The following is a 25,229-nucleotide window of genomic DNA, read 5'->3' as shown; positions in this document are numbered from 1 at the left end:
TTTCAAATTCAAGGGGGGGGGGGACAAAACCCGAATATAAGTTGCTCCCCTAAAATTCCTCAGGCACTCACACCCGTTCCATTTTACCATACTGTATGTCTGTTTCAGCAGCGATATCGTAAAAGTCAGTTTTGGGGAATTTGCTAATTTAACCCTCACTTTAACTTTTCACAGTCAGAATTTGGGGGAAAAAGGTGAGGCGTATATTCAGGCCAATACGGTATATATTACAGCTATGTTCTTACAAGCACAGTGTCAAGACTATAGCTTTCATGGAGCCGCATGAGGTGCAAAAAATGCTGCCTTCTCTACCCGTTCCTCCCCCAGAGTATCTTCACCATCTGCCACAGTGGATTTCAGCTTTAAAGCAGCAGGGGCTCTTTCCTACCTTCTGGTTTCCAGGCCCTGAATTTAGCCAAGTACAGAAACCTGGATGTTACCAAAATGTATTTTTAAAAGTCAGGTAATTGTTTTGGTGTGTGTTTATCATTCATTGATGATGCCTTTAAATTCCTTGCTAAGATCTTGTTCCAGTCAGGATTCCAGAAAGACTATTAAGAAAAGGATAAGTTTTGGAGGAAATTAAGTCTGTTTTTGGCTAAGGTGCAGGGTTAGAGAGGTGTGATCACATGAACTATGTACACAAATCCAACTTTTGCCTCTAGTCAATGGGTTTTTGCATTGTTTTGGAAACCTGTAAAACTTATTTGACTGGTTGTGATGCTGGGAGAAAACTTATACGTAGGTATACGATGGCAAGTGATGCTTATCTTAAATCATCTTCAGGTCTGTTTATATACCTTCAAAAGAAAACTTAAAACAGCACCAGAAAACATTTTTGCCCCCAAAGTCTAGGAAATATATAAAACTGGTGCAGAAATGATATTAAATTTCCAACAAAGGATATTTTACTTTTCAGATTCCAATTTACATTGTATTGCTTAACAGCATGTAGCAAACAGTAGAACTAAATGATCCGTTTTCCCATAGTTTTTCACAATGAACACACTCGAGCCTCAGGGTTTTTAATTTTTTTTTGTTTAAATGTTAGTTGCCCCTGGTACAAACCATTAAGCACTGCTTGAAAATAAGCACCTGCAAAATGAATTGCAGGGAGTTGAAGGTAGGTGGATTGAGCCAATTGAAGGCACCATCTCAGTTGAAGCTGCTCCCTAAAATAATATATATGAGCACAATCACTCAGAATTTTATATCATTCTCATATGGTAGAGTAAGTAGGAGATTATTCACCACTCGAAACAGCAATGCATGTAATCTTGAAGGGAAATTTCACTCTTCCATAATCATATCTTGAATCTTCAAGGGGAAAATGGTTTTGTAGATTGCTGACATATCTCAATCAGCATGTGACATTTTAGAAGCTGTATACTTTGCATAACTCAAAAGTAGATGCAGGCCAGCCAGGACTGTTAAAGCACTTCTGCAGAATAAATACATCAGAGGAATGGAGTAGACTCAGTAGATGAAAAAGTCTTGCAAATCTGATACTCAGACTGGTGCCACAACTGAACTTTCAGACAGTTCTGTTACATGACTTGTTATGCGTTCCTGAATGCATGAATGGTACCAGAGGGAGGGCAGGAGGCAAATGTCCTTCCAAACAAGGAGCTTGTCCCCCCACCCCCTACTTGCTTCCCATTACTGGACTCTTGTCATTAAAATAAACTGTTATTTTTCTTTCAGAGATCTTAACATGCGGGACATAACTTTCTAGAAATATACTTTGCCCTTTCTGCCCACTGCTATGCTATTGTGTGTGTGTGTGTGTGTGTGTGTGTGTGTGGTGTCACCATTGCCTGAATGTCACACGTTTTCAAAGTGGCAATAATGAGAACAGACACAATCAGCACATGCATTTCCCCCCAATTATTTCACAAGTATCCTCCAAACATTACCAATATGATACAACATAACATAGAATATGCAGCGATAAAGATAATTGTACAAAAGATTTTCATGCTACAAAAATGTCTGGATTCTTTACTGAAATCCTGTACACACTAATGTACATTTATAATCAAAATTCTGTCTCCCCTTTCTATGCCATTAAGACAGGGGCAATAAGTTTCATTAAATTCAGTGGAACTTTCTTTGAAGTAAGAATGGATAGGATCAGGCTGCTCACATTATCAATTTTCTTTAATTGCTACTCTTGGCGGGAAAATGGATTGGGGCAATGGATGAGTTAATAATTTATATTTTATTCTCGGTTTTTTACCATCCCAAATGAATTTACTCAGGTCCTTCCTCCAATTGTCAAAGCATTTTGCTCCTCCAAGGATCGGTAAATTTTGAAATAAAAACATCATTTTTGGTAAAATGCTCATTTTTATTATTGAAATTCTCCGTAATATAATAGCGAAATTTTTAAATTTTTCCAAATTTCCAATTTTTGTTTTATCTCTTTCCAAGTTCAGCATATTATGAGACTGTATTCAAATAAATATTCATATTGGTTATATTCCAAAAAACATTGTGATCTGAAGTCCTCAGGAATTTCAAGTCAACGCTAAGCCAAGTCAACTTTATACAGAACAATCCCTTACCTGTACTGGATGTTATCAACTCTTTACAAGATCAATGGCAGATCAACATTTTCCTCTTGAGCAGCCTACCTCAGTGCAATTGCTTGGTCATACAGTTATAAACAAGAAAATTCTGTGGGGATAGTTTGGCTCTGAAAAATCTTAAGCTACATCCCATGCCTTATGCAGCAGCTGCCATCTGTAGTGCAACAAAGAAATGCAGATATCTTTGTGCTATGGTTTGTAAAAGCTAGGGAAAAAAGAAAACGAGCATTTAAAATTAATGCAACAAAGCGCATAACAGCTAAAATTAATTGGCTGTGGTCTAGAGAATTTTTGATCACTCCTGGACCGCAAAATTAATAGGATTAAAATTAAAGTAACCTAAAGGAATATATGGTAAGGCTAGGAAAGGCTACTGCATCAGCAATCTTTCTCCACCAGCGACAATATACACCAAAAATATCACCTATTTGGGGGAAAAATGCTGCTAATGTGAAGTGGGCCTTTACAAAATGCTACAATAGGAGTGCCTACTCTGATATAAACCACCTCAGGCTCTATGATTCCCAGGGTAGGTCCTTGGTGGTGTCACTACTTGGCACTACCCAGTTAGCATTGACCAGTGACAGGGCCTTCTCAGTGGCAGTTCCCTGTTTGTGGAATACCCTGTGCATCCAACTTGTTAAGATCAAATAATAAGATGGTTACCTGCCCATCCGCCCTTATTCTGATAAAATGTTCACATGTATTCAACAATACTCTCAGTTAAACTGGGAAAAAACAAGTATACCACCTCAAGTGGTTGGTTGATTAGTGCACTTTTAGAATATTCAAAACCAAAACATTTCTTTGATTTGATAATATATTGTTGCATGCCACCCAAATTTATCAGCAGTGCGAGATTCTAAGGGTTCCAGGCATTTACCCAGGATCCATGTTTCCTTTTGGAAAAGAGGCACAGTGGAGACTGTGGTGTCTTTATGATATATGGTTTATTTACACACATATATAACTTAAGCATACAATGGAGGGGTTCACAGCATCAATAACTTAAAAGGGTCTCATAGCCACAGCCTCGGGTTCAAACAGACATCAAATACTGTGCCATCAAACACTGTGCTCTCTCTGTCTGCCTTTTCCAGACTGCAACCTCCCCCCGCCCCCAGCCCAGGTTGCATCACAGCCAACTCTCAACGCTGGATTTTGTTCTTCCAATTATCTCAGAGCTGGAGGAGGGGGCCCAATCAGTTGCTGACTGGCTCAGAGCCTCTTCTCCTTGGCTTTCTTAATGACCCATCTTGTAGGCGATCTTCTGGACAAGAAAAGCTGAGTCTAGGGTTTAGGAGTTTGGCATCAAGTTTAACTCCCCAAGCCTTGATTAAATTCAAATACCTATTGCAGAAAGGAATTTAGAGGAGTCTGGCACCTACAAACCCATAACGCTATAAAACTTTGACTTAATATTTTCTTATGATGGCATAGAAATAATAATTCACCCTTGTACTAAAACAGATCAGTGGAAAAGGCAGTGGCCACGATACTTAAGCTTTCCAACTGGCATTCATATGAAAATGATATTCGGTTTGTTTGGAGATAGCAGTGTCAGCACCTCTCGATATAATTCATTGTGTATTGTTGGCAACAATAACACTGAAATGGTACTTAGAGGTGACTGCTTATGGTTTCTCTTTATAAATCACCAAGATCTGAGAGAATTGTGGCATTAGAAGCCAACTACATCCATCTCCTTCAGGCTTCAGACATTCAAGAGAATCATGAGGCAAATGCAGTATGTCCTGAGTGGTTGTAAATTGTGTGAGTGAGGATCCCTCTAAGTGAAAGCTGGGAGGACCTGGGAGTGATGATTTGGGTACCCTGAGTGAGAGATAGTGGGGTGAGGGGTGAGAAGAAGGATTCTAAATACTTTCCAGACCAGGAGATGTTGATTCCCTTAAATGTCTGAAGTCTGAAAGGAGATGGATGCAGCTTGCTTTTAACTCTCATTACACAAGGCACCAAGGAGCATTTGTGTGGTATATGCATATGTGTGTTAGTTGGGTGTGAGGTTACAGAGTATGTGGCTGTGTGGTGGCTGTCTCCATTTGTCATCAATCCAACACATAGAGCAGGTCAACCCCTCAATTTGGTATCTGGCTTGGGATGTGAAAGAGGTAGTTTGGAAATAGGAGTAGTTAAAATATCTCCACTGCCATGGTCAGACACCTGATGAAGTTTGGAATTGCAGTGGGTCCCCCCCCCCTTGCAGGGGAGGTGGTCCAATTCTATCTTCAACTGTTCAATGGTGGACTCCCTCTCCAAGAAGATTCAGCAGGCGATGTTTTAAATTTTCCTGTATTTTCAATTCTAAAGGTAAAGGTAAAGGTACCCCTGACCATTAGGTCCAGTCGTGACCGACTCTGGGGTTGCGCGCTCATCTCACATTATTGGCCGAGGGAGCCGGCGTATAGCTTCCAGGTCATGTGGCCAGCATAACAAAGCTGCTTCTGGCAAACCAGAGCAGCACATGGAAACGCCGTTTACCTTCCCGCTGTAGCAGTTCCTATTTATCTACTTGCATTTTGACGTGCTTTCGAACTGCTAGGTTGGCAGGAGCTGGGACCAAGCAATGGGAGCTCACCCCGTCACAGGGATTCGAACCGCCGACCTTCTGATCAGCAAGCCCTAGGCTCAGTGGTTTAACCACAGCGCCACCTGGGTCCCTATTTTCAATTCTAACACTCTTTTAATATGTTGTGAGCTGTTCTATCTTAGCTTGATTTTTTGTTACTTGTATCTTGCTTCCATAAAGCGCTCTGGAAGCTTGGCTGGAGGATGGTAAATAAATATTTTAAATAAATGTTATCAATGCATGATTTTTTTTCAGACAAGAGTGCTGCATGATCCTTGTATTTGCTGCCTTTCAAGCTAAAATGCATCACGTTGTACAAGCTTCATCTGTCGTATTAGGCTTGCTTTCATTAAACCTGAACTTTTTCCAGAGCTTATTTCATTAGTTTCCTGGCATCGAAGCCCAAGCAGACATTCTGAAATGACAAATAAAATAATTCAGGTATTTAATGGCTTGTCACTTGTGAAAAAAGAGAGGAAATGCGGGCAGCAATGGATTTGCATGGTGGCCATTCAAAAAGAAATCCTTCTTATTACCATAGCTTCCCACACTACGTGGAAACTAATTAAAGAACCATGGGGTTGTGGCTGAAGTGATAATATAACATGGCAGGATCCAGGCCTCTGTTTGTAAAATTCATTAAAAGGATTGTAGAGATGGACAGACGTAAATTAGTCCTGTCCTTCTCGGTTCGGTGTAACCATTTATCTGAATGGCAGTGGTGCAATTTGCATATGGAATGTACATCCTCACCAATAAAGATAAAAATTGCAGTGTGGAACTCTTTACTTTCTTGGCTGTGAAGGAAAGAACGCTTGTTCCCCACTTATAATGCATGGTAAAATGGTCCGAAATCTTTCTATTTTATTGTTGTAATTATTCTCCCAGAATGGCAAGAGGAATTTCATAGTTTGCTTTTCCTCTTCTGGGGATGGGAGAAAAATTAGATTTGCAGCAACAGAATGCCAAACTCCACTGAAAATGCATTATGCTTTTAGATGTATGCTGCCAATTTCAAATTATATCTTGTTTAGATTATAGTGAGTAAATTTGCTTGTGGATGTAAATAATGGCTGTACTGCAGAAGAACAATTTAAGGCTTTAGTATCTTAGGCTTACTATCTCAAATATTATGACAAATCTGAGTGGTGATTTTGAGATAGAAAGGAATCCCATTGCCGCTCTTAAATACTTTTCTCCTAGTACAGCCATTATTTAAATTTTATCAGCCATGGATTGTGTGTGTGTGTGTGTGCATATTTGTGGCAGTAGGCAGAAATGTAAATCTATGCTTGTAGATGTAAGTGTATTTACCAGCTTTATCTGTGTAATTAAAATAGTCACCACTTAGGAAAATTAAATGGTTTTTTTTAAAATTAATGTGTTCACCTTACACAGCAAAGTCCAAACTAAAGTCACGGCAAATATAAAATAAAAACTGCAGTTGGGTCGAAGAGAGCCCTGCTCTTCTTAACCATTTCCCATATGAATGCATGTGGACATTATAGGGAATGGAGCATGAATGCTTATCTACAGGGCTGTCTTTAGCATATGCACCGCCGGGGTGCAAAGATCCGCACAGCGCCCCCAAATTAACTTTTATTGAGCTTTTTTGGGAGGGGGGAAGCCAAAGTTGTTGACAAAAACTGCTTTTGTTTCCTGACTCTTTGGGAACATTTGACGCTACAAAGTAACAGATCGATGGAGGACAAGGCCAGGGGCTTTCGCTCCATTGCTTTTCACTGCCGCCGATCGAGAGGGTATACATTTTGCATCCCCCAGAATTTGGCGCCAGGGTGCCTCGCACCCCTTGCACCCCCGGGTAAAGACAGCCCTGCTTACCTACACTTCCTCTTGTTATGCTGCTTTCCCCAAGAGAGAATCACTGTTGGAGCAGATGGCAATTCCGGTGTTCTCCAGATCGCCATTTGCTCTGTTTTAGAGCTAAAGGAGAGGGTTTTCCCTCAGAAAGGAGCAGGACAATGGGAGAACTGTTCAGATCCATGCTTTCTTAGCATGGGACAAGTGTGGATGAGCCCTAACTTGCATGGCCAGAGACCAATCATTGGATGGGCATACAGGGAAGAATGCACAAATCTTCCATTCTTTGCAGCTGTCCTTTGTGTGGCTTTCCTGCATGCCCATATAGTCACTTTGGTAGGTTAGCAGGGAAAATGGGGGTCTGTTGAGGCTGGTGGAGTCTGCACATGGGCACCACATCCCTGCTCAGCTGATTCATGCTGTGATCTTTTCATTCTTTCGGTTCCCAGTAGCAATTCAGTGTTCCCCTCAACTGGCATGTGTACCAACCCAAAGCATACTAAAACTGAGTTGATTGGGTTTTTATGTGATGCTAGAAGACCCAGGCTGAGAAAAACCAGACACAGAATTCTAGAATTTGAGCAATAATAATAATAATAATAATTTATTTTTTATACCCTGCCCATCTGGTTGGGTTTCCCCAGCCACTCTGGGCGGCTTCCAATAGAAGAATAAAATAATTGATTAAAGATTAAAAGCCTCCCTAAACAGGGCTGCCTTCAGATGTCTTCTAAAAATCTGGTAGCTGTTTTTCTCTTTGACATCTGATGGAAGGGCGTTCCACAGGGCGGGCGCCACTACCGAGAAGGCCCTCTGCCTGGTTCCCTGCAACTTGGCTTCTCACAACGAGGGAACCACCAGAAGGCCCTCGGCACTGGACCTCAGTGTCCGGGCAGAACGATGGGGGTGGAGACGCTCCTTCAGGTATACTGGACCCATTTGGTGGGTAGAGTACAATTCCCAGCTCAAAGCAGGACCTAAATATAAACGGAAAGACAACGTTTGCTTTCCTGATTTTGAAGCACTAAAAATGCAACAAAAATACAAGTTAGCATTGCTTATTCATCAATGAAAACTGTTTTCCACAATGTGGTACCAACAGAGCCAGTTTAGCCTTACAAAGCAGGATGTGTTTCATTGGCACAAGTCAAACCAACTTTTCCTGCATGGGGCCAGCCCAGTGATTGAGGCTGGACAAAGATTTTTGTTTGTGGGCAGTGATTGTTTGTGGGCACTTTACCTTTATTTGCAGTTTTATTATTTTCACAGTTGTTAAATTAAAAGAGGGCTACCATGATGTTGGGCGAGAGTTAACATATTGAGGCCCAATCCACAAACAAAGGATCCATTCAAATGAATGGGAGCTGAGCAAGAGACCTTCATATGTCCTTTGTGAAGATCACAAATATATTTGCTGTAAGATGCTACAATATTTGCATTTCCAACCAGTGATCCTGAGTTTCAGGGCCCCTGATGAAAAAAATAACCAACCACTGGCCTGAGTAACCACCTACCACACAACATGAAGTCTTCATCATGTGGGGAGTTTCATATGAATGAAGGTGGTCCTTCAGTACTAAAGCTTGAAGTTCCAGAACAGTGGAGCAGAGACTATAAACAATTGTCTCTTCTTTGATAACTAAAAGACTTCAACATATGGAATACGTCAATAAATTTGTTCATGAATTCAGAGCCTGGCTTGCCAACTACAGAGGGGGAAATCTGGTAACAGAATGACTTTGTGACTTCAATGGATAAAATATGAGGTTTCAGAGTTGTGGAAATATTTAATTCTTAAAATATTTACATTAAATAATAAATGAACACCATGATTTTCCTTTGTCAACCTGATTGCTTGCTGGGTAATTAAAAAGGCTACTTGTAAGTTCCATCTTGGTTAATCCAGGATATTTTCATTTCCCTCCAAGCAGTTAAAGCATAGGTTTGTTCATATGAAGATCAAAGGAGAGAAGAAACTTTAAATATAAAACCCTGTGAATATTTATTTAGTGGATTTCAGTTATAATGGAATTCAGAAGCTTAGAAGAGGTCCACAATTTCTAGTAGCGGTGAGAGCTTCTCGTTTTAAGGATTTATCCCTGCCCTTTGGAAAGAAAGAAAATGAGAAGCTTTTTTAGAAATCAAACTGTTTCCTTCTAAAATGATGGGATATACTTCCCAATCTTGCATATGTTTACTCAGAAGGAAACCTCACCAATCTGAATGGCCATTACTTCTAATCATGCATGCTTTGAAATGCTATGAAATACCTGTGTAGCTATTGAAAGAAAAATAGGGTAAATATATTATAAACAAAATTAAAAAATTCCACTAGCACCTTAGAGACCAACTAAGTTTGTCATTGGTATGAGCTTTCATGTGCATGCACACTTCTTCAGTGTAAGGGTAAATATATGATACTGCTCAACCTTAACTCTTGTGTACAGCTATTAAATTAAATTAAATTAAATTATGCCAGGATCAGATGTACAGCAGAGGTGGAAGACTTGTTGCTGGCCTACAACTTCCATCATTTCTAATCATTAACCATGCTGGCTAGAGAAGGGAGTTGGGGTCCAAGAATAGCTGAAGGGCCACATGTTCCTTACCATTGGTTTTGTTAAAAAGCCCTATTTAGATGTTATTCATGTGTAGTGCAGTGGTGTGTGGACTTTTGAGTAGGACTACACTTTCAGCCTGACTTAACATTGGTTTTATTTCTGTCTGTAAAGTATTCTCAGTGTGTGAGCGCATGTATAGGGACTCTGCACAATTGAGTCACCTAGTAGTGCAAGTCTCCTGCTTGGCACAGAGCCCTGACACATGAGTAGCAGCTCACATATTGAGTTTTCCTTACCGATTACTCTGTGCAATACTCAGTTGTTCAAAGAAGCAGATGTGAGGTTGAGGGTGGTGATCCCAAGTAAACACACCATTGTCCTACATGCAGGAATAGGGCTAATGTCAAACTATCAGTTTGGTGTTTAACAATTTAGTTGATTAAATATTAAGAGGCTACGGGAAATAGGAACACTTCTATACTTCTGGCTTCCCTCCCCAAAGGAATATTGTGTTGGGCTGCATGGCAACATCCTATTAATTTTTCCAATCTGATACTTAAACAAATGCATATGCTGTCACTTGTTTGCTGTACAGCAGGAGTGGGGGGATGTGTGGCCCTCCAAGTATTGCTAGACTACTATACATCTCCCATTATCCCTGATCATTGACTATTTTGGCAGGGAGCAGCACGCCAGCAACATCTGGAAAGCCCAATGTTTCTCACCATTGAACTGGAGCTATTTGCTTGCATTCCTGTAGCCTCTCTCCTACAGGCAGACTCTGTATTGCACGGTTGGTTTTGTACTGGAATTCAAAGTACTCCAAGCACTTCGTTCCTTCAGCCCAATGATCTTTCTCTATGGTTAAAGTATATGATCAAACCATAGCAACCGGTGCCTTTGGTGTTAAGCCCAGCCTACTCTGTCATAGATTGGTTTAGGTGCATAAAAATGTCCCAATAAATAAATAAAATACCACCACTCTTCACATCTGATTTTCAGAGGTGCCTAGAGATATTTGAAAAGACTACAGCCCCCCCCCCAAAAAAAATTTGTCTAGAAGGCAATTAACTTGAAAAGTTTTTATTCTTTTTCATTCCTGTACAGAGATGAGAAATAAAAGGAAAAGAGAAAATGAAGATAAAGTACGCAACACTTGCTTACGAGAGTAGGTGCCTGATCTATAATTTGCAATGAAATATCATGAACTCTGTCATGCTACATAAGCATTTAATTAGGGTAATTTAACACATTGTAACTCACCAATGGATTTGCATTCAGTATGTTTCAAACAGCTGAGTTTTGGAATAATGTAGTGATTTCCTCACCACTGAAGCTTCAATGGGCCTCTGCAGCTGTGGAATCTCATGAATTTGACTTGCACACAAGCAGACAAATAATTTTCCAAGAACTTGAGAGCCACAGAAATAACAACTGCAAAGCTCTCCAGCTCTCCACCCACCCCCAGCAACAAAATGTATTAACCAGTAGGGCTACTGCTATACGTACTCAATATTGGTTTGTAGCTAAAATCGAGAGAGAGAGGGTGTGGTTTAGTGGTGAAAAATGGGATTCCACTCAGGTTCCATCAAATCCTCGCTCAGATATTAAGTTCGCTGGGTGATCTTAGGCTAGTCACTGTTCAGTCTAGCCTACTTCACAGGGCTGCTGTGAAGGCAAAATGAGGGCTGCAGAACCACGTCTTTAGCACTTTGGAGGAAGGTTGGGATATAAAGTTAGACTGGTACCAACATTAATTACTTTCAGGCAACAAGTGAAAGTACCTTTTTTCTGTTGGGCCTTTGGCTAAGTCAGAGATTGTGCTGCCCCTCCAAAAAAACAAACAAACATGCAAGCAGAGATGATTATAGCAAGAGCCTTTCTGGTTCATCCATTGCTGTTGCTGGGTGGGGATGGTAGGGCAGGATAGGTAGGGAGCTGAATAACGTTGCAGTTCTTATTTCTGTGGTTCTCAAGTTCCTGAAAAACAGAATAGCATAGGTTAAGAAAAAACACATGACTCAAGAGTCATGCTTCAAGAGTTCAAGAGCAGGACAATAATGGATGGAAGGAACAAAGGTCTCCCAATGAGTTTACTTGCCCTGCCCACCAAGCTTTTAAAGATGCAGTCACTTGTGAGACTTGCTCACCTTATGGAAATGTCAGGTTTTCAAATGTGCACTCTTATGGGGTGGGCAGGCTTGGTCCCACCTGTGTAAGTGGCACCTGGTTCAAGATGACAAAACTGCACCGTCCTGTTCAGGCTCCTGTTCTGTCATTGCTGCCTCTGGTTCTGCCTGCCTAACCTTGGCTGCCCCAAATCCTCCCAAGCTTTTCCGGAGGCTCTCCATTCTGTAGGAAAGTCAGGGTCTGGGGGGGAACATAAGATTGTAAGAAGAGCCTGCTGCATCAGTGCAATGGCCCATCTAATCCAGGAAGAGATGGAAGTCAGGGTGGAGAGCCTTGCTTCTCCAATTCAGTTTCCCACCATTCAGCCCTGCCATGTCTTCCTCCTGTGTAAGAGCCTGCCAACATGAGACTCATGTCAGGTGAAGCCAACATGATGCCTTCCAGATGTTGTTGGACTCCAGCTCCCATAAGCCTCAGCCAGCCTGGTTACTTGTCAAGGATTATGGGAGCTGGAGTCCAGCAGCATTCGGATGTCACCACATTGGTTACCCCATAGTAAACAAACAGCACTGGCAAAAATGGTGGGATGGATGGAGGATAATATATCAAAACTGTGTATTCTAAAAACTGTGTATATTTTATTGGTTGGTTTTAATTTTATATGTAATAACCTGCCCTGAGATCATTTAATGATAAATGGCAGAATATGCATTATAATAGCTGACTCAATACATGCAATCAATATTTGATTACATTTGACATTGTGGGTTAACTGCCCTCTTGATTATTGTTATCGAACTATAGTGTTTTTAAATGCCATTCTATTGTTCTCCTCCCTGAAATAAGTTTGTTAAAAAATGATTTCAACATATAAAATACCAGAGCGGCGTGCATTTTAAGATTTGAAATACAAAAGAAAATGCAGGAAAAAAATGCAGAAATACACTCCACAGGGAAAGGCTGAGTGAATAGGAAAAATTTTAAGCAAGTGTCTGAAACACAGCATCATAGGTACTTGTCAGATGTCCAGTGAGGGGCAGCAGTTCCAAAACAAGTTGCTCTGAGAAGTCATGGAGCAGAGCTCAGGGACATGTGGCAAGCTTACAAGGATGAAAGAAGGAAAAGATCAAACTTGTCCCCTTGCACTATTATCCTAATGACCCGCCCATCATCCATTTTCTTTTTGTTATTTTAGGGAAAACTTGCAATCAGCTATGGGTGAGAGTGCTGTTGTTACACCCACCCCACCCCACCCACCCACAACTGTTTTCCATTGGCTGATTGATGAATTCACTCTCCCTTTTGAAATGGAACTGTTTAGTTGGTGTGGAGTGTGGCTTGGATATTAAAAACTTCGTTCTAATGCGTAATCTTAGTTTAATAAAGTTTAATTTATCCACCGTATGGCACCTCTAAGATGTCTGTCTAGGGAATCTGACCCATATGGGTAATGTCACTGTTACAATTTTCAACTATGAAATCCTAGCACTGCTATTCTCAGGTGGGTAGTTAAGAGAACGTTTAACCTACTTGAATATATACTTGTTTTTAAGGAGTCTGTAAAATAAAGAAGCATCTATTGTGCACAGAACTGCAGACCTCCATCAGACATACTTGTAAATATAGGTGAGGGTGGGAAAACCACTGAACTCAAGTTGGTCTTATCCTGATTAACCACTGGCAGGATTGAATTATGGAATTCTGCTGTTAGAAAACAAAATGATTCTCCATTAGGGTGGGTAGTTGGGAATCTTTAAACTTTTTCAAGAGGCATCTCAAGCTAATTGTAGGTTAGGGTAGGGCTATAATGCCCTTATAGATTCTCTCTCTCTTTTTAGAGTCAAGATTGAAATCTAGAGCTTGTTATTAATTCCAATTATCAAGTAATAATAAGCAAGAGGGTCCCTGAGCATCTGCAGAGTGCATTTCCTTCCTGCTGAGCAAATTTCTAAGTGAGAGAGTCCAGGACTTTAGGTAGGGTGGCGGTCTTGAAGTCTCTTGTTCTAGGACTTTACTAAAACCCACTATCCTTCATTCATTCCCTGCCACCCAATGCCATCCTATAGGCTCCATGTCTATCCTCCAGCATCTTCACTATTTCATTATTCTTCAGATCCATTTTCAAGTTGTTTCCTACAATTTATTTTTGAGACTAGTAGAACATAACCAAACTAAGGACTTCTTTGAGTGCTGACTTACCCCGGGAAGAACGGAATTGGGAATTATTTCTAGACTTACTCGGGGCTGAAAATATCTTGTTAATTGGAGGCAAAGTAGGTTGTCATGCTTAAAGGGACTTCCTGAAATTGCTGCTTGGGGACACAATGGACCATCTCTTTATGTGGCTCTGAAAAAGATAGCCCAAAAGTGCATTTTGTTTGTTATTCTGCCCTTCCAGTTGCATTGATGACTAAGCAGCATCTCCTCTAGACTCTCAGTATTTTGCAGGAAAGAATTGACCATGTACTGGAAACCAAGGTTTCCACAATTAAAGTAGATTAAAGTGTTTTATCACTCTGGTGCAGCTGATTCACTCTAAAAATGAAAAGTGTGGGGTAATCAATTGATTAATGGCAAGGCGTATAACACAAGAAAGCAGAATGTATGCTGATTGTTGTATACCCTCCTTGTAAACAAATTTGAGGAATGTTCAATAAACAACAGATATCCTCTAACCTCCCCGTAGGCACTGTGCAAGCAAATCAGGGTGAATGTTCAATAAACAGGTTGTCTGGTGGAGCCCAGGTGAAGTATTTAACTACATACATAGATGTAAATGTCACCACCTGTTAATGTCTCCATATCAAGTTGGTGTGAATTGCTCAGTTACAGAGGCCATCTCATATTGTACAAGAACTTCTGCTTGTGCAACAGAGCTTTCCCCCTCCCCATTTGCTCTCATAGAATCATAGAGTTGGAAGAGACTACAAGGGCCATCCAGTCCAACCCCCTGCCAAGCAGGAAACACCACCAAAGCATTCTTGACATATGCCTGTCAAGCCTCTGCTTAAAGACCTCCAAAGAAGGAGACTCCACCACACTCCTTGGTAGCAAATTCCACTGTCGAACAGCTCTTACTGTCAGGAAGTTCTTCCTAATGTTTAGGTGGAGTCTTCTTTCTTGTAGTTTTAATCCAGTGCTTCATGTCCACTTCCCTGGAGCAGCAGAAAACAACCTTTCTCCCTCCTCTATATGACATCCTTTCATATATTTGAACATGGCTATCATATCACCCCTTAACCTTCTCTTCTCCAGGCTAAACATACCCAGCTCCCTAAGCCGTTCCTCATAAGGCATCATTTCCAGGCCTTTGACCATTTTGGATGCCTTCTTCTGGACACGTTCCACCTTGTCAGTATCCTTCTTGGTTTGCGGGAAACCCAGAACAGATTGGGGAATGCAGGTTTGTTGGATCCAATCTGCCAGATTTTGACAGTGTTTCTTAGGCTGGATTTATGCAAGCAGGAGGTATCACTTTGGACAAGTGGTGAGGGATACCACTTTTTGAATGCTTTATTGTGAGGAAAAACTCCCCAGAAATAGAAACCTAGCATATCAGAAAGAAAGCCTTGCACTTTGCCTGCTGTGCTGGTTTTCTGTTTTCATGGAGCATTAAAAAAATGTGTCGCCTCACTTCCAGTCCCATGTTATCACCTTATTTTGCTGCACTGTATAGATCAGGCATCAGATTCAGGATTCAGGATTCATGCCGTCTTTCTGATGTCTTTCACTTGGATGCATTGCAGGGATTCCAAGATGCTGAAACATTTTGTTGCACTACTCAGTACGAGACAAAGGCCACAGAAGACTCATCAAGCTCCTTAATTTGCTAGGTTTATATTTCAAGAGCAGTTTTCTGTGCTTCGAAATCCCACTGTGTGTGTGAAGCATTCAACACTGTTTGATGGATGTTTCTGCTGTGGAAGTCTCTCTGGCTTTTTATTGAAATCTGCCGATGCTTTGCTTTTGCCTCTCCTTTTTTGCAGGTGGAACAGCAGGGTATTGCCCAAGTCTGTTTTCAGACAGTGCGATTATCCTGGGCCCATAAATTGGTAGCACTCTTGCTACAGTTTCATAAGAAATCAATAGATATTCATTTGCAGGAGAGATCTAATCCATGCTGGGATGATGATAGCAATGTTGAGCCTTCCAATCTCCTTAATATACATAATTGTCAGGGAGGACGGGAAATAAAAGGTGACAGAAAAAAGCTTCTTGTTTTGAACGGTGACATGTGTTATTGCATAATTGGTAGGCAGCATAGGTATAAATGGCTCTTTTTTGCTATTTGCCTCAGTAACTGTCAGTGCTCAATTAGCCCTGTCTATACTATATTGGCTGGCTTCATAGCAATCAACAATTTCTACTGTGGTCTGCTGTAGAAATGTAGCCTTGTTAAGCATTGCTTGAGATATTCCAAGTCCATCAAAACTTGAAAGCATTATTTTTTGCAAAAGAAGATCATGTTTGTATGTGAATCAAGCTGTTCTACAAAAATAGGATCTGCATCTCAGAAGTGTGGGTTGGGTTGCAAACACTCACTAAGACATCAGCCGCCAGCCTTGTGGAGGCCTTCCACTTGCCTTTTAGATGCACATATTCATACAAGCAGTTTGTAGTCCCATCAATAACAGTCAGGCAATGTATGTGCAAACATTGTGTGCCATTAGTTGTTTCTGTGAGTCTCTGGACCTATATGACTGTACCAAACAATTAGCTCTAGTTTTAACACCACAATAATAATTATGTAATAATAGTGTGATGGTACAATGTATTTAGCAAACAGATGGAAACAGGTGTTCCTTGCCACACATTTCATGGTTACAACCATGCTAACATAGCTAATAGGACTACATTCTTTACAACCCTCTTATTTTCTAGGAAGTCCAGGAGCACTGAGTGTGAATCGCCTGCAGTTTCCTGAATGGAGCTTTGTTTTCAATAGAAGCACATCAGTGATGGCCAAATGCACATTGATGTGGTGGAGAGGGGATAGTCACAAGATATTTGTCTGGGTTTGACATGTATTTATGGGAATTTATGAGAAATGTGTCTTTTGATGATGTATTTGATATATATTTGGTAAGACTGGTATGGACAAAAGGAAGTACTTCTTCAACTTCTATGGTAAACTGTGCAATTTGCTGTCATGAGGTGTAAAGATGATCACTCACTTGGACTGCTTTGAAAGGGGATTAGACAAATCAATGGAGGGTAAGGTTATCAAAGCCACGATTTATTTACTTATGAGCCCTTCCCCATGAGGTTCCAGGGTGGGGTAGATCAATATAAAATACACTTGTAACCCACCCCCCACCCCCGATAAAACCATTGAGATTATAATCAGCCATGTAAAGCTGCCCTGGACTTTTGAGGGTGGCAGAACTACCAAGAGAGCCTCCTCTGCCCATCTTAACATCCAAGGGGGTTGGTGGGACTTGGGGCCTAAGTCATTTGAGGCTTTAAAATGCCAATGTGAGCACCTTGAATTGGGCTCAGAAACAAACTGGTAACTAGTACAGCTGTTTTAAAACAGGGACTATATATTAGCTCTAAAAGGACCGAAGCCAGCTATTTGGCCTCTGTTGACTAGTTGAAGTTTCTTTTTTTCTTTGGTGGTGATGGAAATTTATTTTCTTTTTCTGTATTGTGTGTTAATGTGAACGGTAACAATAAAATTTAATAAAAGGGAGGAAGAAAAAAAAAGAAGCCCCGGAGGAAGGAGAAACATAGCAGTTGAGGTCAAGGTGGTGGGCGCCCCTCTGCCAGCATCAGCGTCCCGAACTAATTAATTAACGTGTCCCCAGATTCATTGAAAAAAATGTGGTAACCTTACACTAAGGCCATCTCCATGACAGTACTGAATCCAGGACATCCTCAAGCTAGAGACCTGTTCCTTCCAGGGGAGAACAGGCTGCCTCCCACCCACTGGACTTGAGAACTCAGAACACACAATACCTCTGTCTCTTTAGGGTTCCACTTCACTTTATGGCTATGATATGCTCACACTGTCAGAAGATGTATGCCTCTGAATGTCAGCTGCTGCAGATCACTAGCGGAAGAGTGCCAAGGAACTTGTGTTCTGTTGTGGGCATCCTCTGGTTGGCCCCTGTGAGAGCATAATGCTGCACAGGTTGGCCTTTTGTCTCATCCAGTGGGGCTCTTCGTACATTCTTACAATAAAGAGCAGGGACCACATGTGTTGTCCTGAGCTTCTTGGATGAAGGGTGTTTGATTTTGGAGGTAGCTTTTCTAGCCCAGTTCGTTGCCTGCAGAAATGTGGAATCTGGATGAAGAAGCAATTTGATTTGATTTGTCAGGATGTGCAATGCTTATTTCATCTCCACTGCCAGTCTTTTCCCCATTGATTGTGATTGAAGCAACTCTTTAAGTACGACCAACAACAACCCTAAACCGTTCCATTAAAGGGGGGGGGGAATCCAAAGGCTAATATAAAGTACAAATCCTAGTATATCTTATAGTTCATCTTATTTTAAATATGTACGGTTTTGTGTTTCTGGATGAGGTTCAGCTCCATTAAAATGAAGAGATTGATAGGTATGCTGTATAATATATAGACAAAAAAAGGTTGCCTTGCGGAGCAATTGTGCAGAGAAGCAACACTGCAATCCTGCGTTTGTCTTGTCAGAAATAAAGCCCATTGTGTTCAGTGGGATATAGGATTGCAACTTAAATCCTACTGATTTCAATGGAGCTGAGTCACTTATGACTTGAGTATAGTGCAGCCTCGTGGTGCCTGGTGGACTACATAGCAGCAATATATTTAGGGAACTGATGACTTATTGTGATAAATCTGCTTCAAACTGGGGTCCCAGAGTAACAAGAAAGCTCTCCAACTATGCTGTGTTCTGGCATATTTCCCTGAGTAGAACACACCCGAGCTCCTTTTGCAATTGTATGCAGGCTATAATTCACTGGCTATCATTTTACTTCAGAAGAGAGTGCCAGCCATTCTCCTAGCTGAGCGAAGCTTAGAATGTAGCTGACCTGGAAAGCTTGAGCAAAAGAATTTTGTCTCAGTATTAGAAAATAAGCATAAAGGGTGAGGGGAGGTATTTAAATTCTGAAAGGGAAATGGCATGCTGCTGCCCACACTTGTCTGTTCTTGAGGACCAGGACCTCTCTGCCAGTTCTCAACAAGATGAGCAGAATGACATGAAAGTGGGCAGCCCTTCAAATATCCTGAGCACTTTACATACATACATACATACATACATACATACATACATACTAGGGCTAAGGAGTCAAACTATTTGCAGTACTGCTACAAATCTTGTTAATAATATACCTGTAGGAAAATATGCAGTTATTAGAAATTTTATGTTTAAACCTTGCTGTTTTTAGCATTCTTTGGGTCTTGTTTGATAGCAGGATCCAAAATGTTGGTGTCTTGGGCCCTTTGTGTCTTGTCTATATGTTCTAGGTTCCCTGTCACGTTCAGACTAGTGGAAGTTAACATTTTATTTGGAAATATGTTCATTCTTCCTAAAATGAATATTTAATGTACTTTTTATTATGCAATAAATGAAATGTGTAAGCCATAATGACATTTCTAACTGATGAGATTTATGCTAAAAGGTGACATAGTTTGGAGTGAAACTTAAGCACTGGTCTAAATTAATTTTGTGAAACAATGGTGAAGGCGCTGGAACGGAATGGCAGCAATCGATAAATCTTTGTACTGTGAATATGTTATTTTGGCTGGCTATGGCCCCTGAGCTTTCTTTCAACAGATGCTTCCCCATTTCAGTTTCTTTAAGCATCCCCTTCTTCTGCAGAGTGAGTGTATAACAGACTAATATTGCGTGTGTTTGCGGTGGCGACAATGGGGAAGCTTAGTGAAGGCAGAAGACTGGGAAGAATGGCAACTTTACATCTTCTCATTGACTTTGTGTCTGCAGATTAATACAATACATTATAGCACATTGAGGCTGCATTCCTAAACCCACTTACTTGGGAGTAAGCCACACTCAACTCAATAGGATTTACTTCTGCATAGACAAAATTGCAGTGTCAGATGCTTAACACTGACAGTAAAGAGAAACGTGACCAGCTCAGTATTACCGGGTGTGGAGCTTTTGGGGCATCACAGCAGGTGCTGCCACTATTGTGTCCAATGGAAGGCAGAAGGTGGGGCATGGTGGATTTTGGCGTTGCACAAAGCACCGCTGAAATTGTATATGCCAAGATCCACCACTGCGGGTAGCAGCTGGGGGAGGAAAAGATCAGAGACATGCAACTTCAGCCTTCTATAGTTTAGGAATGGGCAAACGCTGAAAGGCAGGTTTTTTGTTTTGTTTTCAATTGCTCTACAGCTTCTGAACTGACACACTGTAAATCAGTAAGCAGAAGAAGCTCGCTCCCTGTGTGAGAGAGCTTGAAGTTTCTGCAGCAATATGCTTAAAGATCTGCACAATCAGTTCCTTTATCTATTGGTTCTACATAATCATCGCCTGGGAGATAGGATGGCCATTTAAATGCATGTGGTGTTGCAATGTGAGAAGGAAGGACAAATTGGGAGCCTAGCCTTGGTTTAAAAACTATGATGTTGGTGAATAGCCCTTCACCAGCAGGTGACAATTATGGGACTATTGCTACACATACAGAAACATGTAGATGTCTGTCTTAGGTCTGAGTGCTTTCTTGAGTTGCAGGGGTGTGGGTTTGTGAGAGATTAATCTGTTTAAATGCAGGTCTTGGCAAAGTGTGAAAACTTCTTAAAATGTGGGGCAAAGTCATTCATCTCCTATGGAGATGTTTTAGTGTAGCTGCTGCTTTTATTTCTTAAAGCATGCTAACCAGAAACTGCACAATCATTTTGTTCTGTGGTGCACTTAAAATGCTGGCTGGTTTAAATTAAGACATCACACAATTTCTGTAATTCTAGCTTTATGGAATAGGTATTCCTAAGAGCCGTGGCTTCTGGGAAAAAACTATTTTTATCCATCAATATATTCTAAATATTGCATGATCTCGCCAACTGCTGTGACCACACAGAGGCACTTCTTTTTTTAAAAAAAATGAAATGAATTGCTTAAATAATAATTATGAGATATTAAAACTTTATATCATGACAAAGCTTAACAAGATCTTTCAGTGTAATGAGCAGTGCTAAATATTAGTTAATAACTAAGTAATAGTAAACTTTGCCTGATATCCAGTGACTAACACTGGATACCCCCCGTAGTCATGTCAAGAGTATACCCATTGAAAGAAATAGGCTTAAGTAACTGGAATTCATTGATTTTAATGGTATACTCTGAATATAACATGAAAAATCATCCTGTGTTTGTACTAAAAGTAGAAAAGGAACAAGGTGAGATTAACTAGTAGAACTTTGTTTTTTTAAGCATGGATATGAATAGAAAAGTTTCAACAGGTGTTACCAGAGAATGGTAGGGGCAGAAGGTGGGAAATAGATGGGTCCATGTTTCCTGTGCTTTTATATATTCAGGAATCTGAATAATGTCTCCCTCCAAAGATGGGAGAATATTTGGGCTGGGTGGGCAGAACATTGACCCCAATATTGGAAAAATCCCTGCCTTTTGTTGTACCTGGAAATGTATAGAAGAGGTTGCACAAACACATGCAATTGGAGAATGATACAGAATGCACAAATCCTAACACCTGCATGCAGAAAACTGCAATACATGTGAGTAACACATCTAATTCATGCTTTTATCATACAGTTTAACTCTGTCTCCCAGTGTCGCTTTTTTTGAGCATTGGCAATGATTTGTGCTCATGATGATACTGGGGTGGTCATAACTGATCTAACTTGCGATGCTATTTGTGCAAAGGTTTTGAAGTGGCCATACTGCATCTTTCCAATCACTCCATAACTCGTAACTTCCTGACAAAGTCATGTAACATTTCATGTTCTGGGTTGGGTTTTTGTGTTTGCCTTGCTTTAGTGGTGCCTCATCCCCCTCCAAGCAACAATAATGTGGTAGCATTGCAGAACAAGTCATAATGCGAAAGGAAGCCATCACAAATGCACTATAACTGTTCAACGACATGTTGCAGAATATGCCCGAATAAAACACCAATCTGGAGGGATGCTCAACTGCACATACTAAACAGAACCCCCTTACTCCTGTCCTTTGCCAGTTTTGTCAGTTTTCCTTCTCCAGCCTTCCTATGCCTCCCCCTCCCCCGCACTCAGTCGCTGAAATGCTAGCAATAACGCAAGAAATGATAGCTGCCTGGCGAGGATTGTCCTCAAGATCACCAGTCGCACATTACTCAAGTGTATACTCCTTGCCATTCTCAGGGGTAATAAAGCAACCCAAATTAAAAGCTCTACTCCATTAAATTCTGTCTTCAGATTTGCTGACATACCCCTGGATTTAGCTTTAATTGGAAACAAAATGGAATATGTTTTGTGACCTACTGTGCTGATTTACATGGAACTATTCAATTCAATACTGGAAACGTGTAATTTTTTTAAAAAAAGAATATCCATTAACAGCTGGTTCTCTGACCCCACATCTCGACTCCTGGCAATGGAAAATGCAACTCTCAAAATTACAGTATTCGGACAAATCTATTATGCATTTTGTGTACCTACCAGACTCCTATTAAATTCAAAGCCATTAAATGTGCCTCCTGGAGTGGTAGGAGGGGAATGAAGCCTGCAGCCACATAAATAGTTCCAGGTTTAGCAGCTTAGAAGGGGTTTCTCTGCTTTAGTTATGTAATTATCCTATGACTCATTCTAGGTGGAACAATTTAGAATATTAAGACAAGGGAGTGATTCCCCCAAAGCCTAAGACATCCATCTCACCTTGGAAGTTACCTTTAAAATTCTCTGGTATGCCATGCAGCTATGCCTTAAGCACACTAAGCTATCAGATCTCTCATTTCTTGGAAACTTTGCAATCTCCTTGCTAGTAGGTGGCAAGAGGCAGGATATTTTTCCTACATCAAAAATTCCATATCTCTGTGTCCCTTGCCCTGTCATTTGGAATCTCAAGAAGTTTCCATATTCATCTCTTATACACTGAAAACTCAATTCTCTCTCTCTCTCTCTCTCTCTCTCTCTCTCTCTCTGAAAAAGATAGCTGTGCTGGCCCCATATGCAAAAAAAAAAAAATCCACATACGTCTATCCAGTGCTTTTTTCTGGGGGCACGCAGGGGGATGCATACCCCTAAGCATTTTGTGAATCTTTGTACTTTTATCCATTTACTGTATTTATTTTTCCCAATTTGAACTATAAAATGGTGATTTTCATGAGTCAAAATGAGAGTACCCTTAAATATTTTTAAAGGAAAAAAAGCACTGCGTCTATCCCTTTATTATGCCAACCAAGATGTCATATAGTGTACAAGAGCTTAGACTAAAATTGTATGCAGCAATACAGCACATGCAGCATGTTTAGCTACCATAGCAAGTCTCATGGTCTCACTAATTTGTTTGATTTGCTGGTTTTCCTAATATTTTGTAATATTTTGTGCTGCATGTGTTGTAATTATACAAAATATAGCTTGAGGATTTAGAAGTGGATTTGACAGAACATCCCTTCCTTGACGCTGACATTAGAGAAATATTTGAAAGTAAGTATCATGCTAAATTGCATATTTTTCTTTCTCCGCTGTGAGCTTTCTAGTATCAGCCTATGATTTTCATCACAGAGACTGTTTCCTGGAGTCTTATATATGGTATCCATTTATAGTACAACACAGAGCAATTCATGCCTGGCATATATATACTCTGGTGCTAATCATTCCATATTGAATTTGCCTTTAAGCAGCTGTTTTGCCTACTTGGGTCTGTAAACTGCTCCTTGTTCTTATCACACAGTTTTCAGCTTGTGACACTATTGGACAACCCGTGTTCAACAAGAAATAACGTGAACCAATATGGTCCTACTGTCCTCATGCTACTGTTTTTTGAGCTTAGACCTTTCTCAGGATGTGTTGCAGTGTTGCAATCAAGTGGAATTATTATTTGCCTCTTATTCACAGTTTTGGAATTTCGTGTTAGCATCTGTCCATTTTTCAATCTCTTCTACAAGGCTGATTTCAGGCCTAGAAAAAAAAGGACAGTATTCTGGAGGAGGAACCCATTTTGGAAGAAACAGTGTTGGTGTTGTAGACCAGGGATGGCCAACTCCAGAGACCCTGCGATCTACTCACAAATTTAAAATCTGGTGGTGAGCTACCCCCGTTTTTCAGGGGTTCAGCTCAAAGTTGTTGAGCTTTTCTTAAGGGAGGGGAAAAGCACACTATTGGGGGAAGGAACAGAGGCAGCCACTAACCTTCCAATTGCTGACAACATAAAAGCCTCCGTTTCAAAATTTAGGCTTCCCTTCTGCAACAATAGAGGCCAGTGCAGGGAAAGGGGCCGGGGCCGGAAGGAAACCAGTGATCAACCGCGATCTACCAAAGCCTCACAGGGATCGACCAGTAGATCACGATCGACGTGTTGGACATCCCTGTTGTAGACTAAAGATGATGGCTCAACAGCAACTGTTACTGTCTGAAGAAAATTATGGGAATGGGAAGTCTCCAAAGCTTCCAGGTGAATGTCAACAGGCAAGGGTGGGAAATATACAATAGGCCAAAGCAAGGCCTACTTTTGATGTAGCAGTGCAAACTCAGACTGAGGAAAAGAAGATGCCATCTGTAATGGTTCATGTTCAACAAAAACAACAGAGGAAAAGAGATAAAGCACAGTATGTGACAGTGACAATTGTTCAGCAGCAATGGGATGGAAGAGGAGAGGTTCCCGAGATGACCGTACAGGTACAACAAGGACAATATTTGCCATCAGTAACAGTCGAGGTGCAACAAGAGTGGAACAAAATTGGAGAGATATCATGTGTGTCTAAAATTGCAATAGCAGATTGCAGGAAGAGAGAAGCCCCACCCATATGTACAGTGGAATGGTCATGACGGGGAAATTCCTTGTGAGCAGCCCACTGGCAAAGCAATAACAGGTACAAGGATGCACCTCATGAAAAACAAGACCAGCAGCAAACCCAGTGCAAGAATGGGATAATAATGGAAGAGGAGCAGGAACAACAAGATCGTGAAGAGACAAATCTGTTGGATTCAAAGTCTCTATGGAAGAACATGAATCAATCACTGGGCAATGAGAGCTTGCAACAGCAACATAAGTGGGACCAAAGCAGCACAGAGCAGCTAAAGGCCAAAGATTAGAGGTGATGGTGACAAGAAATTGCATGAGGACAGCCAACATGTAGAACTAACAAATATGTAAGAACTTCAATCTTGTAGTATGAGAGAGGAAGACACGCAAGACCCAACCACAGAGAAGCGGCAGGAACATGAAAATGAAGGTGACATTTCCTCTCATCAGCAGCAACGTGGTTCAGATGAAGGAACCCAAAAGATTAATGTAGAAGAGAAGGAACAGGAACACAAAGGAAAAAAAATGTATCTAAGAAACACGGAAGGGATATGCCTAACTATTTTGTTGCAATCCTAATAGTAAATGACCAGTTAAGGTGAATTTGGTTTAATAATTGGAATGCTGTGATGTGGATTAAAAA

At 40.8% G+C, this 25,229-nt stretch overlaps 1 pseudogene; it reads left to right on the top strand.

The window, feature by feature from the left end:
* Nucleotides 1-25,229, top strand: part of LOC118090173 (A-kinase anchor protein 7-like) — a 73,211-nt pseudogene that overhangs the window by 34,500 nt on the left and 13,482 nt on the right.

The sequence above is a fragment of the Zootoca vivipara genome, chromosome 8, assembly GCF_965207765.1.
Source record: "Zootoca vivipara chromosome 8, rZooViv2.hap1.1, whole genome shotgun sequence".
Classification (NCBI taxonomy): domain Eukaryota; kingdom Metazoa; phylum Chordata; class Lepidosauria; order Squamata; family Lacertidae; genus Zootoca; species Zootoca vivipara.
This window is presented reverse-complemented; position numbering and strand designations above follow the sequence as displayed.